Source organism: Lactuca serriola, chromosome 1, assembly GCF_051521515.1.
Source record: "Lactuca serriola cultivar US96UC23 chromosome 1, Lser_US96UC23_V15, whole genome shotgun sequence".
NCBI lineage: Eukaryota > Viridiplantae > Streptophyta > Magnoliopsida > Asterales > Asteraceae > Lactuca > Lactuca serriola.
The window spans coordinates 170,070,393-170,080,947 of NC_136408.1; the positions used below are offsets into that span (position 1 = coordinate 170,070,393).

Sequence of the window (10,555 nt, forward strand, 5' to 3'; positions counted from 1 at the left end):
GAGATGAGTCAAAACAGTTTCAATAATGTATTTTCTGGAAATATACTCTTTTGGAGGATTAAAAATATAAATTTCAAGCTTAATGGGCTAAAAATGACATTTTCGGCCCAATAGAGCCCAATATGCGAAATTTTCCAATTTGAGGGGCTGAAACTGTGTTTTTCTGTAAAACAGTGGACTACTAGTGTTCCAAGTCCTTTTCAAAGGTTAAAGATGCTTTTCATAATTAAAAAGGACCAAAGTTGCAAAAATTTTCCAATTTGGGCCAAAAGTGTAAAAATTGCGAAAAAGAGAGGTTACAGCCGAGAAAACTGTATTTTGAGGGACTAAAACTGTTTTCAATTAAAAATGTGCTGAAATATATCAATTTCAATAAGTTTTGATGTTAAAATGCCAAGAAAAATGGTTTAAGGACTAAACCGGAAATTAATTTATTCAAATGGTTGAAAAAGTAAATTTACAAAATAAAGAGGGGCTGTAAACAGAAAAATTTCAATGTTAATTCAATACCTCCGTTGTGATCAAATACTGACACTGCGACTACCGACGAATTACAATACACAACAACACCAAAAATCGTTATCAAACGAATTGATTCGGTCTCGAATCAATAACAAATCCGAAACTACTAACACGACGACAACCCAATTCATACATAGAAAATTTGGGAATTCAATACACATGTGAGAGTGCACAGACGTCGATACACCATCTTTGGGCCCAAAAGTGTAAAATCTTGTTTGTTGGGCCTAGCTAGCCCAATGACCTGATCTTTAGGCCCGAAGACATCAACCTTACGAGTTGTTGGGTCTTACATGATCCAACACAGCGTAAAAGGACTTTCAATGGCTTTTATACTATTGGTCCCCAAGGGTCCTTTGGTACTGCTAGTAAAGTCGGGAATTCAAATGCGAGTCGGGCCAAGGGCCCTTCGCACTCACTTTATCCCCAACCGACTAATGGAGTTATTGAGGTCTTCGTGCCCTCTTTCTCTTCGGATGTGGGACTACAAGAAGTCAGGGCGGTTAGATTACGTGAATAGTACGGACGACGCCTAAGGGATCGTTAGTATAGTTGTAAACTGGTCGTTTGTGTAACGCGTGTTTATAACAATTCACCATGCGCAATAATCCAACGTCACCTGGAATCAATGACTTCACATGCCGCGATGGTACAACAACTATTCGGAATTCAAAGTGATAGGAAAACATCGGGTTTGCCTAGGGTATTTCAATACATACAGTTTCGAAATGTACACCAAGTTTAATGAACACTTTTTACAATTATAGAAACAAACAAGCATACTTATGGATCTTCACAAACTTTTTCATAAACTCTTTTCAGAAAATATCGGATTTTCTGGTAGTTTTCAAAACAATGCAAAACATTGCTTTTCAAACACCGCTTATGAACTCACCAACATTTCATATGTTGACGTTTTTCAAAATACTTGTATTCTCAGGTAACAAGTAAACCGAGGGGAAAATGTACTCAGTGATGGCCTGCAGTTTGTTTATCTATGATCGAACAATTTATTTTTGGGAATGTATTGTTAAAACAATGTACTCAGTGTAAACTCTACCAGTTGTACTATCTCAATGCATGGTGATGAATGATGTTATGTTTCATATATATTCAATGTTATGGTATTCAATTAAGTCACGACAACCCTCGGACGTTTCCGCCGTCTGGTTCGGGGGTGTGACAGGTTGGTATCAGAGCTTTGTTTATAGTGAACTAGCATATCTAGCCACACATTGATATGCAACTATAAACCAAAAAGAGGGACTAACATAACTCTGAACAAAACCAATAAATAAAACACCCTTGCTTGCATTAGGAATAAGTATGTTTTAAATTGTTTGGACTTCTATTATTGTTACTTGAATGCTTTTATTTGTGTTTATAGCCTTTTTCCAATAACTTAAAAAGTGCTTTTCATGTCAATTTGTAAGCTGGGTATTTTGTCCAATAACTTAACAAATGCTTTACATGAAGAAGCCAAATCTGTCGGGCAACTGCGTAATGTTCGGTTGGCTAATCTCATTGGTTGTTAGTGTGAAGATGATGAGAGGCTACTTGTGGCAGATGGTTTGACTCTAACAAAAGTCAAAAGAGGTTTTGAAATGTGTGGCATTGTTCTTAGATATACAATCAAATTTGAATGTTCTTGCATGATTGGTATTTGGTTTCATTTCTAAAAAAAAAAACAAGAAATTTGGAGCTATGGTATTTCTTTCAAATTTAACAAAAGAGTAATTTATTTGAATGTTGGTTGATTATTTATAAAGTAATTTAATTAAATTAGAAAAAAAAAGGAAAAAAAAATAGATGTTAGGAGGAGTGTTACCGATCCCTAACAAATGCTAAAATTATGTGTTAAATAGTCAAAAATAAGATGACTCTTCAAAATCTCATGTGACAAGGTGTTAGAAATACTATTAGTCTCTTTAGCCTAATAGCAACTGCCAAGAAATCTTTCACAATGCTTTGGTTGTCATCATTCCCCAGCTTTCAACTCATGAGTACATATAGTATCTCATATCATGTACCGTCTATCAATATTTTCTTTTTTATTTTTATTTTATGTTTTAGTTTTTATTGATTGTATAATTTATTATTATTATTATTATTATTATTATTATTATTATTATTTATTTTATTAAATTTTGTATAGTAAATTAGTAATACTAAGGAATATATTTGAATACGAAATAATATATATTTTATGTAGAATCAATTTTTTTAATCTGTTCTGATTATTATATCATGTTGAAGAACAATAAAAATAAATATATTATTTTACTATATAAATCTAAAATGAGTTTATATTTTTTTTTTATGGAGAATTGTTTAGTGAGATTTGTCTAGAGTAATTGCCGATTTATTTATTTACTTTAAATAAACAATAATATATAGTAATAAATACGTTCTTGTTCAATTGCGATATGGAAACTACAATAATCAAATATACTTTAAACAAATAAGTAATATCCAAAAATACTACTTATAACCTTTAAAATGTATACTTTAAACAAATAAGTAATATCCAAAAATACTACTTATAGCCTTTAAAATGTAAGAATGCATATCAATATATTCTTCTTCATTTTTTAATCTTTTTATTTTGATAAAAGTAATAATGTTAACTTTTCCATGTAATAACAATATTCCGTTTGTAATTATGTTATTAAATAAAACTACCATAACATCGTGTGACATCAATTCTTAACTGATTAATATAAATGGTTAGGATTCGTATACTGTTTCAACATTATTCAATAATAAAAAAAATTAATAACATCACTTATTATATTATAAATACTATTTTATTATAGAAATGATGAATTTTAAAAGAGGAGTTCGTGATAAAAAAAAATAAAGAAAATAAATAAGGTGGCATAACATTCTTTTCAAAGACATGAAGTATTTTATTCAAGAAACAATTTTTTTTTTCAAAAAATAAACACATATTTAAGGTTTAATTTATAAATTGTCTATTATTAATTTTATTTTAGAGTAATTTTGAACTGATATTCCATATTATATTTTTAATATAACTTCTGAATTTATAAACATTCATAATTTTTTAGATACAATACTATATATTAATATATCGAATATTATGAATGTTTACTCTACGTTAGACTAAAAGAAATTATACTGACCAAACAACTATAATCACATTGAAATCTACTGTTTGCTTGGTTTTTTTTTTCAAATTTATAATAACTTTGGTATATTTAACAACAAATCTGCATTTTCATTGAAATCTACTCTTTGTTTTATTTGTTTTTTTTTTCAATTTTATAAAACTTTAGTATATTATACAACAAATTTGCATTACAAAAAGTGCAGTAAAAACAACCTCAAATAAAAACATAGGAAAACAAAATCAATCACCAGATAAACAAATGATAAAATCTCATGAGTCAAGTCATGTTACAAATTTATACCAATAAAACATAGGTCTGATGTATTTTCATCAAGATCTATACATATAGAAAATAGATCTAAAAACTTATGCTCGATATTTTACAAATACACCACAGATCTTACATATACATAAGTTTCTTTTAATAAATATCACAAACGATTCATCAAATTCTTAACATATTTACAAATTTATCAACAAAAGGATAGAGATCTATGTTTGTAAAACAAATCACTGGCTCGCCTCTTCGTGTTGCTTTTTCACCATTGTTCTTGTAACAGTGGCTTGCCTCTTCATTCCAGACTTGGTAGATCTAAGTTTTTTCTAAGTGGTGGTGGCGGTGTCAGGTTATAATTCTGCTGCCCGGTGGTGACGACAACCCTTGGTGGTGGTCTTTGGTGTCGGAGAAATTAAGGTTCGAGAAGCCAAGAGATCAACTATGTTCCTACAGAGAGAAAGAAGGAAACATGAGTCTACAAGAATTATGAGTGTACATATCTATTTATATTAAACATGTAATCTACCTCACTGATCCGTATAAAATCTATATTGCGTTAGTTTTAGCTTAAAAAATTGTACATTATGTTGTTACAGTTGTATATTTAAAACTCTTATTTTTCATTGGTTTAATCACATTCACATGGATCGACTGTATTTTATAATCTATATCATCCAAATTATTTTAAGACTTTGGTCTTTAAAATATATATATATATATATATATATATATATATATATATATATATATATATATATATATATATATATATATATATATATATATATATTCAGGTTCATTTGAGACCATTCTAATTTTGTGAGACCGTGAGACCAAATCTAAAAATAATTTTAAAATGCAAAATAAATGGAAAAATCCAAAAATTCTTTTTTTAAATGTTATTTTCGGAACTTGAATTAACTAAAAAAAATATAAAAAAAATAAAAATAAATAAAAATAAAATCCGTTTTTTTTGAAAAATACGTGAAATATTCTAAATAGAATATTTCACTAACATATTCTAAAAAATAATTTTAAAATGCAAAATAAATGGAAAAATCTAAAAATTCTTTTCTTAAATATTATTTTCGGAACTTGAATTAACTAAAAAAAATTAAAAAAAATTAAAAAAAAAAATCTATTTTTTTTGAAAAATACGTGAAATATTCTAAATAGAATATTACACTGTACATATTCTAAAAATAATTTTAAAATGCAAAATAAATGAAAAAATTAAAAAATTCTTTTTTTAAATAATCTTTTCGGAACATGAATTAACTAAAAAAAAATAAAAAAAAATAAACAAATGCGTCTCACGGTCTCACAAAATATAAGTGGTCTCAAATGAACCTAACCCTATATATATATATATATATATATATATATATATATATATATATATATATATATATATATATATATATATATATATATATATATATATATATATATATATATATATATATATATATAGTGTTCTTAGGTCCCCACGCAACATATTATGAACGACGCAATGGATATCTAATCGATTCACACTGCCGCATTATCCCTTGTGCCATATCGATTGATCAGTGTCGTAGGTTATCGATTTCATTTACGTCTCATCACATATCCTCGGTTCTGGAGTATCCCAGAACCTCTTCTTTCTCCTCGTCCGTTTCCTTCTCACACGCATATCGTCTTCCTTTCTCTAATATCCTCTGAAGAAGTTGAAGAATCCATGTGTAGTTTGAAAGTGAATAGGCTTCCCGGATACACTCTCTCTCCACCGCTCTCTCATCCTTATTATAGACTTCCTTTTATGGCACCCATAAATCCTTTCCGGATCATAATGATCCCTCTTTTCTCATTTTGTAGGCATAATTAAATCGATGATTCTCCACTCTTATTTACCCACATGTTCATCATTTTGATTGTGTAATGACGGTGGTACTGTCGGACGAAAAGGGCATGTCAATGAAGAAGATTACTGTTGTTTTTGTTGGTTTCCCTCTTTCCATTTCACGTCTATGTCTTCATTACCATATTAAGGTAAGAGTACGATATTTACTTGAAGATTGTCTTTTTACACACTACTACACTTTTCTTACCCTTTCTCTCTCTTGAAGCATGGTTCTTCAGTTCCATCTCTATTGTGATTTGGGTATGCATCAATTTCAAGCGAATAGTCACCTGTTTTTTCTTGATCGATTAAATTAGTGATTATTTTCAATTTAATTTTGATTTTGACTTGATTTGTACAAGATTCAAGACATCTGTGAGCATAATATTGCTGGAAGATTTTGAGGGGCAATGAAAGAGGGAGAAGAAATAATACACGATGTAAGAACATCTATACAATATTGCCTCCTTCATTTTAGTGTGTATTGGCTTCTTGCAATATAATTATGCCGACAATTGTTGATAAATCAGATCCCACTAAGAAGTTTATAGTTTATCAAAGTTGTTAACTTTCATTCCATGGGTGTTTGTTTTTCATTCCATCACCAAAAGAAATGGAAATTGCAATATAACCCATTTAGTTAATCCAATTCTTAATGACATGGACCTTTTTCATAATAATATATAATCTAAATTACAGTTTTAAATTTTAAAAGTAACCATGTTCAAAATGGTATGGATTTGTTAGGTTTGGTGATGAAAATTTCTATTAAGTTTCCTGGTAAGAGATCTTAATTTATGATGCCTTTACTAATAAAAAAAATTATTGATCATACCATTCCCTTCTCACTACAAGGGAATCAATCAATGATAGTTCGATATTTAGTACCTTTACCTGAATTCTACATGTCTATCTTGCATAAACATAAATGATTTTGTTTATCTCTAAATTAATTTGTGTGGTATACAAATATGGCGTTCATGCTCTTGAATTTAAACAATATTGATAATTTCATTTAGTGAAATGGTATGATATTTATTCCTTTTTTTTAAGATTACAGATCCTACAAAAATTGCCTCACTTTCATTCGGATTCATTGTCACATGGTTGTTAAAAATGTAAGTCACATATTGAGGCTATGTGAAGCTGTCAAAAGACAGTATGTAGTCTCATGTATCCACTTACTCAAAACTTATTTGGGGCTTATGAGTGAAACACACACTACCACATACACATTATGCATGTTGAGCATTATATGTGTGTGGATATGCTTAATGTTGTTTGAAAGATGAAGGGGGGGATAATGCCTTTTATCAGTAAACTTTACCATTTCTACCAAATAAACAATGTGTTTTAAAAAGGATCATTAATTGCATCATACTTAAAACTTTATAACCATAATAGCAACACACTTGTATTTTTTTTTTCTTGATAGCAACAATTTAAAAATGACAAATAATATTTATGTAAGTGGCAATTATGTAGTGAACATAGGAGCCGTGGACAAGCCTGATGTTGTCTGACATGTTGTCTTCACCGAGCAATAAGAACAAATACGAAATTGCATGACATAGAAATAGATTTTAAACTTTCATTAGCCATAATAATAACAATGTATTTTCATTTCCTTAACAATAACTAGGGGTGAGCATATTAACCAAAAAACCAAACAAAAACAAAATTAACTAAAATAACCAAACCATTTAACCGACCATTACTAAAAAAAGTGACGCGGCTTCTATTTTCGATTAACCAAAGACATATGGTTTGGTTATGGGTTTCTTCCAAAAAAACCCAAGCAATAATATTAATAATTTTTTTAATATAAGATAATATTAAATATATGGTATGTAATTATATTTGGAAATGAAAATTTAGTGGATAATTTCTTGGAATTAAATGGATACCTAATCTTCTATCATAATCATATTAATAAGGTTATAAACACAAAATCATTCACATTTTATAATAATGTACTTTATGTTTTTTCAATTTTTGTAGCAAACTATATTTTATTTTTATCTCATTTTTAACCATTATGATTAACCAATATTAACCATTAACCATAACCATTAACCGACAAAAACCGTTAACCAAAACCAATATTAACCAATACCCAATGGCTACTAAAATGCATCAACCACTTATAATGATTATGGTTCGGTTTTAGCTAAAAGTCGAACAAAACCACACCATACACACCCTTATTAATAATAGCAATATATTTGGTTGTTTCTGATAATAGCAACATACTTAGAATTCCTTATTCATAAAAGAAATGTACTTATATTTGTTTATAGATTCAGACAATGGTGAAGGAGATACCCAAGTTACCTCCAAGCTCCCTTCACAAGTTCCAGCTTCCAAAGCTCAAAAACACACTCAAATGACGCTCTCCCACGAAATCGGGTTTGCTGGACTCTCTAGAGCCTATAAGGGACTAAGGGAGGCTAATGATTCCTTAAATAGGGTGCAAAACCCCAAAATTTAGGGTTTCATCTGTCAGTTCCTACTCGTCGAGTCCCTCCTTAGACTCGACGAGTAGGTCACCTAAACACGCAGATCAGCCCACTGCTACTCGACGAGTCAGAAAACCAACTCGTCGAGTAGACTTTGAAATAATGAGAAATTATCACCACAAATTGATACACGAGAATTGGGGCGTTACAAATGATTTAGAATTACACTTAATCTTGTAAGCATGACCATATTTACTAAACTTTAGTAAATCATAACGCATAGTCTTATCCTTCTTTATGGTGGACCTGATCAGCGCACAACCAAGTGTACCTGATCCCCTAGTCCTTTACTTGACTCACATATACATGTTGTAACACCCCAAGATCCAGGTACATTTATTTCACCCTCGTTCTTTGACAATTGGTCATGATTGGTCCTTGAGTGGAGGAAAGCTTGCAAGTGAGTATGTTGGGCGTACCATAGGAGTACGCTGCACGTACTCATGCGCTTATTTTGGACGCGGAGTCGCTAGGTACGCTGGGCGTACCCATAGTTACGTCGGGCGTACCCGGCCCAGATGCAAAACCCTAATAAGACTTGTGCACTATTTAAAGGATGCTAAGGCTCATTTCTCAGCCTCCATATCAGTGAGTAAAACCCTAAAAGAGAGCCTTCCATCGTCCTTAGTGAGTGTGTGTGTTCTTGGAGCTAATAGTGCTTTGGTGTGTTATTGAAGAAGGAAGAAAGGAGCTTGTGGAGACTAAAAGCTTGAAGTGGAAGCTTGGATCTGAGATCTACAGAGAAAGAAGTTGCATTTAGAGGTATAAAGTTCAAAACTTTCCTCTTCTCTTTGGTTGTGGTTGCATGTGCCATTTCTAGGGTCAAAAACCCCAAAGGTGGAGACTTTATGAGTATAAGGTGCTCCATAGTCCAAGATATGTCCCTTTTTAGTAGTATTTGTGGTCTAGATCCATAAAGTCCCCATTTTTGTCGTTGATATGGGGTCATGTATGAGTTCTATGCCATCTAGGGTTAGAGAATGAGTTGTTTTGGGTGCCAGTGACTTATTCAGCCATGCAAGGGCTTAAAGTCATCGACTTTATGGTTTTAGAGGGTTAGAAATTGTCAGATCTAAAAGTTGGACGTGGGTCTTAACTGTTTAAGACCCCAAGAGCTGAAGGACTGAAACTGGGTATTACGTCGGGCATAATTCCAGTACGCGCAGCGTAGGGGGTGGTGCACCCCGATCCTCTGATGTTATCGGTTACGCCCAGCGTACATTTTGGTACACGCAGCGTAACCCGAAAGGTTGACTATTGTTGACTTTTAGGGTTTGGTCAACTTTAGGGTATTTGAGCCATGTGAAGGGTAAAATGGTCTTTTACCCTCATAAGAGTACTAAGAGAAGGGTTGGTCTAGCCTTGGGAAATGTGTTGATATCGAGCACTTATTTCATATGATTAGGCGGAGGCCAGGTCTTATCCCACGGAATCCGAGATTTCCGAGATTTGCGAGTTACCGAGACATCGAGGTGAGTCTTCTCACTATACGTTACCTGGAGGGGTACTATGCGTTGACCAGAGGGTCTTATGTGTTATGTATGAGATTATGTGCTATGTGATATTTGTATGTTGTATGATGTTATAGACCGGACCGAAGGGTCCAACAATACAGACCGGGCTGAAGGACCTAACAAGCTATGACCGGACCAGAGGGTCCAACGAGCTACGGGACTGGAGGGTCCCTCTGAGACACAACGACCGGAAGGTTGTATATAGCCTCGAGTGGTGTATGTGCTGTATGTGGTATTTTGGGGAACTCACTAAGCATTTATGCTTACCATTGTTGTGTTACGTGTTTCAGGTACTAGCGATGAGCGCGGGAAGGCGCCGGCATGATTCATACACACTTGGGGAGTTTATGTTGTCGATTCTGGGGAGATGTTTTGTGATAAATACATTTGATACAATATGTTTGATGTTATTTTGTGAGTAAATGAATGTTTTGAAAATGAAAAATTATTTTGAAAATTTTACGTTGTTACACATGTGAGCAAGGAGTTAGTCTTAATTTCTCAAAGATGAAGGTTCTCATTCATCACATAATACAACTTGCATGATTCCAAGTTTCTATCCAGATGAAACTTGGGTGATGAGAATCTTTCCTTATTTGGTAAATTATGACACTACCACAAACGAAAGAATCAAATCCATTTTCCAATATTGCTATCAATGGAAACATATAAGCAACAATTTTCACAAATGCCATTGTAAGGAAACTT

At 32.0% G+C, this 10,555-nt stretch overlaps 1 long non-coding RNA gene across 9 annotated transcripts; it reads left to right on the forward strand.

Annotated features, from left to right (window-relative positions):
- Positions 1–5,447: 5,447 nt before the first annotated feature.
- LOC145101222 (uncharacterized) lies at positions 5,448–10,304 on the forward strand. 9 transcript variants are annotated; one of them, XR_013705527.1, is made up of 6 exons: positions 5,448–5,963; positions 6,041–6,254; positions 8,115–9,095; positions 9,739–9,805; positions 9,922–10,041; positions 10,138–10,304. It is a non-coding gene; the product is annotated as an uncharacterized LOC145101222 (long non-coding RNA). The 9 variants fall into 9 exon arrangements; XR_013705529.1 differs by having other exon boundaries at positions 8,115–8,921; positions 9,011–9,095; positions 9,739–10,041; XR_013705530.1 differs by having other exon boundaries at positions 6,041–6,075; positions 6,177–6,254; positions 9,739–10,041.
- The last annotated feature ends 251 nt before the right edge of the window (positions 10,305–10,555 follow it).